A 6,616-nucleotide genomic window follows, 5' to 3' on the forward strand; every position below is an offset into this window, starting at 1 on the left:
ATTTGCGGTTGTGCCTCATAATTTGAATGTAATGTAATACAGTTTAAAAATGGAAAAAGGCATTTTCCAAAAGGAAAATTAAAAATAACATTTTAATGGCATTTGGAAAATGTTCTAAATATATTTTTTAATTTCCTAATTTGGGGTAAAATATTGCTTCATGATGCTAATTGTGGGCTAAAGGACAGGATTAGGTGACTGTGGTGCAGGAAGGTAGAGCGGTTGTCTACCAATCTCACAATTGTTGGTTCAATCCCCACCTCCTCCAGTTACATGTTAGAGTGTGACCTTGAGCAAGACACTGAACCCCAGTTGAGTGTTGGAGCATAAACAGTGTAAATCACTTTGAGTGCCAATAGAGGTAGAAAAGCCATATATAAGTGCAGACTATTTACCATAATTTATTCTTACTCTCCAATTCAGTTATTTAGATAACTGGATTATTTAGTGATATGTAAATTTTTTTATTTGTGTAATTTCTGGACTCCATGAAGCTGAATGGCAGTGATGTCAGTAAAAAATGAAAACGTAAAACATATTGATTTTATATATTATACAGTCAATACACTTGCCAACCTTAACTCATTTTTCAGTAGCAACTATGTATTTTGATATCAAAGTACACTGGTACAATTTAAAAGTAAAACGCCAGTGACACCTCGTACGTAGGGTGTGAATCTCGCAGATGACCTTGTATCCTTGTCATTGGATTAACGCCTGTATTTTTGTAGGATTCGCACAGTCACGATGGCTGGTGCCCTCATCAGCTCTTACCACTCAGTCAGTCAGTGCTGTATAGTTGCACGGTAACATGCAAAGAGTAAAGGTTTAAGAAGCTGCTCTCATACTTTTGTTTTCACTTTTCATGGTGCATCATGTAATACTGGTCATGCTACTCAGGATGCTAATAAAAAATATAGAAAAATAGAGAACTAATATTATGGCCCCAAAACAGACATCCTTTTCTCATTTTTTCATAGGCGTGTAGTAGAGTAGTGATATGTGGGCCCTCTGAAAATGTAGAAAAATTGAAGGATAATAGGCCAATGAAATTGAAATGTATAACCTGATTATGAGTTTGACTAAATGTGCAAGTAGTCTGCTTCAGTGAACATCTTGTCTATAGACAGAGGCCTTCTGGTGGCTATTTTCATTTGTATTCTTAGAAATAATTTCTTTCCTCAAGATCGTATATAACATTAGAATTTATTTAAATTTTCCAGACAGTTTATATGAAGCTTATTTTTTACAGGTACACACAGATGTCAATATAGGATACCATGTGTTATGCCTGTTTTTGGTCACTGAAGTTTTTTTTGGCATAGGGTGGTACTCCAGGACTTTCTTCAAGGTTGGCAGGTCTGCAGTACATCAAAGCTTTATGGTGTCTATCATAAAGCAGCATGTTTATACAGTATATCCTTCACATGACTTATGCTCCTTTCAACAGGAGAATATTTTCACATGTTCTGTTACCGACATGACAGATGTTTGGTGTAGGAAACTGACGTATTAAAAAAACAGATTTTTAAATAACAATATAATATGCAGCAACTTAAAAAACAAGACTTAAAATTAAAAAAATGCCCTCGGATGTTATTGAGTGAGTGAGTATATTAAAGGTACTAAGGGATACTGCCAACAATATGTGGATTTGTGTGAATGTTTCTCAACAGAAAGAAATTGCCATGTGATTGTGTGTGTGTGTGTGTCCCCTGTAATGTAATGTAAAGCACTACTGTGTGTGTTTCTAGACAGCCATGAAAAGATTAATAGACCCGAGCTGAAACTTTTGGACAGATACATTTCTAAAAGTCAAACACATCAAAAGAAAAATGCAAGGAAAAACAGATTTAGCCTACAGTTCTTGCACTGTCCACCGTCATCTGTCTCATAATTGGACTGATAAGTAGAGGGGGAAAGTACAGAAAGTTTCATACATTTTTATCTGTTCATGCTACAGATGGCAGAATAAAAAAAACAAAAAAAAACAATAGAAAACAGTAGTAAAATATGTTTTTTTTTCTTTGTTAACCTTTGATGAGCAACATACTGTGTGCTTACATACATTATTCAGCTCCATTCTGATCCCATTTACCCAATATGTATATTTTGTTGTGTGCTATAAAATGAGCCCCTGGGAGCATCATGAATTACAGCCTGTTCATTGAAGATGAACTTAATGAACCATTTGCAGGGATAACTGGAATAATGAGCACTTAATATTATTGAATAAAAAATGCTCAACTGTAAATTTTCTAAAGCTGGTAATGATTTTGTTGAGTCTGTCAGACATAAGTTCTATGATAACTGGGAATGAAATGACTGCTGATCCAAATCAGGAGTCATCGGTCAGCCTTCAATTAAAATGGCTATCACATTTATCGAAAACATGGATTTTCCCCAGAGACTTAATCACCATCACCCGAAAATGTCAAGATTGCCATTTATTACCAATGTTGTACTTTAAAGTGTAATAAACGTTAAAGCCTCTAGGAACCGCTATTTAGTCTTGTAGGATCCATTAAGCTGCTCTGCAGAAAACCAAGTCCTGCATGTCTCCCTGTACTCTAACATGTATCACCTGATTGTCTTGCCTTTAATTCATCACATATCTCACTTAAGTCAGATAATTACAGTGTTCATATATGGATGTTTTATTATGTTCATGTATGTACAGTGCACTGTATGTGTGTTACAGCGAGTTCATTGTAGACACACCCAATCGCATTCAAACCCCAGTATTAAGACTTCTCTCAAAGCCATCTGGATTCAACATTCCCCCTCACCACAAACATACATTCCACTTCTGGTGAATAGAGGACCTTAACCTATAACATAATTACCCAGAGGCCCTTGGGTGGGCTAAAGGTGCTGGCAGCATGCCCACTTCACATGGCAGAGCACCCCCACAAACAGAGCTCATACTGTATGCTCACAAATCAGCACATTTTAGGTGTGGGCCCTGCAGATGGGCTGGACCCCTGTGACCACATCATGGAAGGAAATAGTAGAGTATAGAAAAGTTTCACCCAATATGTCTGGAGTCTGTCTTTAACCATGATTCGGATTCCAGATGACACTTTACAGTTCTTTATATTAACATAATTTATAACTCCACCATATTTTTAGGTGGATGAAATATATTTATCACTGCTGATGGGGCAGTGGAATCATTAGGGACTGTAGGAAAATTATTTGTGCAGGGGATCTATGAACTAAGATGACTACTAAAAAAACATTTTATTTTGCTTTTTTATAACCGGAAGTCACATGTATGAACATAGTTTAAAGTGTCTTGTTACAATTTGTCTAATTGTAGATGAACAAATTGTAAAATGCTTGTGTGGGTGTTTAGATCCCCCATGGAGTGGAGGAAAAGTGTGAAAAGAACTTATCATACTGGCAAAGTACTTAGTGTAACTGTAAACACTAATTACAAACTAAAATAAGCATTTCAAAAAAGAAAATGCACTGTGAATACTTCAGCGCTGAAACGATTTTCCAAGCAAAGCAGAAAAAAGCTGAACAGTTGCTAAAAATCTAAATTGTTTGCTTTTGCTGAAAGCTGAATTGAAGTTGAATTATTTAAAAACAGCTGAAAGTTTTGCCTTTGCTAAAATAGCTGAAATAATGCTAAATAGCTAAAACAGCTAAACATTAAAATATTTAAAAAAATTTAAAATTTTAAAACATTTTCAAGTATAAACATTTTAAAAAGTATAAAAGATAGTAAAAAGCGTTTTACATGCAATAATGTCCTTTAAGAGCTTAACATTTTGAAGTTTAAACAGTGTTTCTAGCTGAAAGTATACCAAAGTAGTTGGGCACCAAATAACTTAGGAGTCATAATAATAATAATAACGATAATTTAAGATAATTGTATTAGGATCCTGCAGATGAATAATAAGGTCAGTGAGGATCTGAAAGGTGCAAGACAAACTGTTGTTTAACCTGCCTCTGTTAGGTACAGCCAAGCTGTGTCGGGACTGTGCAGGGCAGCCCAGCAACCCCAGGTGTGAATGGGTCTTTTATTACCGCATCAGTTGAAAAGATGCAGTCTCAACAAATGCTTGCCTAAATATGTTGACCCTGCTAATTTGTTTTCCAAGGCCACTTACAAGGAACCACACACGCTATTTCAGCTATATCTCCTCATTATATAATAACAGATGGTTAACGATGTGATTGTGGTCCAAAACACTGATGCCTGAGCAGTAAAATGCATCCCAGTGATACTGTGCTCAATACATCTGTTGGCCTCCTAAGTTTATCATTGTTAAGTAGGTCTGTGGATGTGGGGCAGCCTGTAAAGTCAGATAGGTAGATCAGACAGGCAGCAAGGAACACAAGAACAGAATTACTGTGATGGAATTCTTATCCTTATTCTTATTATTATTCATTCTGACATCCAAGTTATTTGGCATACTTTCAGCTGGAAACACAATTCAAACTTCAAAACGTTCAGCTTATATGGGACATTAGTGTTTATATACTAAAATTATTCATCAAAAAATGATTCATCATTGATGAAATCATCAATTATGTCAAATAACTGCATTTGAAGCTTTTTTAAGGCTAGATGGGTTTGAGGTTTGCCTAACCACTATATAAAGGGTACCCATATTTCATTTTAGCTATTTCAACAAATACAGTTCAGCTTTTTTCAGCTTTGCTTGGAAAGTCCTTTAGGCGCTGAAGCATTCAGTGCCTTTTGTTTTTGAAAATGCTTTTTCTAGTTCCAAAATGTTATTCTAATAAATTTCTAATTAATTGAAAGTGTACTGACCATCTTACAATGACTTGAATCTATTAGGTGATAAAAGTACAGTAAAAATGTTCATGCCCAGTGTTCCATCTAAGTTGCACAAATGCGCAATTGCACACTACTGACACTGTCACCGTGCACAGAAAATCTGCTCGGCTCACCAAAAAAAATTAAAAATAAAAACCCTATCTGATTTGAAAATAAAATAAACACAATTTATTCTGTGCTATTTTGCTAAGTGATTTAGTGAGTGACTGGCTTCTCCAGCCAATGATGTTATTCACATACGTATTTACTCAGCTAATCAACGTCATTGACAGGCTATGACACCATCCTTATGTGCTGGGACCGGTGTTTTAGCAAAGCGGTGCGGCCGATGTGGAGTGAAGACGCGTTAATGATGCTAAGTGCTGCTTATGTTGACCCTTAATAACAATAAATAAAAAAAATAAAATAAAAATATATAAAAATTTTCATTTATGGATATTCACAAGTTTGAGTAGTAGAAATGCAAATAATCGTGTCATTATGTACTTTCATTATGTATTTTGCAGACAAAGTTACAGGACGCTCTCCCAGACCACAGTAGGACAATCTCACCCACTGGCTCATACTCGTAATACAAGTCAGAGTTTTATACTAAAAATGTGAATTGTGTTTTCAAAATTGAAGTTTATAGTTTGCTTGGTTTGGTTGGTAGTTCTGGTTTTGCCATAGCTGAAATTAAATATTTATACCTCCAATAGCGTTAACATACTACACAGCTCATGAACAAGATTTTTGTAGTTTTCATTGTAAGTGGGCTAAAGCACTTAATTAAAAGTATTCTAAAAGAACTGTAAATGCTGTAATTTAATTACTTTAATAAACCATGTAACTTGGATGGATGCGATGCTGGCGTGAGCACAGTGCACACTGCTGATGTTTCTCACAGTGGTCTAAGAGACTGCTCAGGAAGTTTGTGTTTGCTCAGACACATGAAAAATTAGAGGGAACATTGCTCATGCCCTCTATGGGATCCAAATAGTGGGATAAATGCGCAGCCATGATCTGAGAAAATAAGAAAAGGCACAAGGTATGAAAAAGATAGATTTATTTAATGACAAATTAAAAACAGAAAAAAGTCAAGGAGTTGAGGGAGAGCAGTAACATTACTGAGACTCCACGTGAAGAGAAAGGGAGAGATGAGTGGCTTAACCTCCCTATCTCCTCAGACAGAAAAAAAAGGAAGGGGGGACTTGCCACACAAATAAGAGGACAGAGACAAATACATAAGGAGAAACAATCCAAGTCTGGGAGGGAAAGAAAAAAAAAAAAAAAAACCTTCAGAAGAACACAACTTGCTTTTTAACTACAAACACTGAAGTTTAGCCACAAGTTTTACAACTGCCTTTTAATTTTTGTTTTAAAAGTAATTACAAAAAAAAAAGATAATTATATAATCTCCATTTAATAATAACAACAACGTTGTAACGGTAGAAACTGTCTCTCGTTCCTGGTAGGGTGTTCGATCAATCAGTGGCTGAGGCTGACACTGGCAGACAGAGAAAGGTGAAGGACGAAGAGAGATGAAAGAGCATAAGAAAGGCCAAAAGAAAAAAAAAAAAAGAACAGGAAGAAGGTGAAAGGACACCCACCCATCTGACACACACATACACACACGTACTTCTATCTTTGTGAGGACACTTGACAGTTTGCAATCCCTAGCCCCGTACCCAAACCCCCACAACTGAATGCCTAATCCTACCCTTTACCCTAACATTAGGACTAAGTCTAAACCCTGAAACAGCCCTTTGAAGTTGTGAGGTACAGCCCAAACATTCTCACTTTCCAAAGATGTCCTCAGTC

The sequence above is a fragment of the Channa argus genome, chromosome 4 (genome assembly GCF_033026475.1).
Source record: "Channa argus isolate prfri chromosome 4, Channa argus male v1.0, whole genome shotgun sequence".
Taxonomy (NCBI): Eukaryota; Metazoa; Chordata; class Actinopteri; order Anabantiformes; family Channidae; genus Channa; species Channa argus.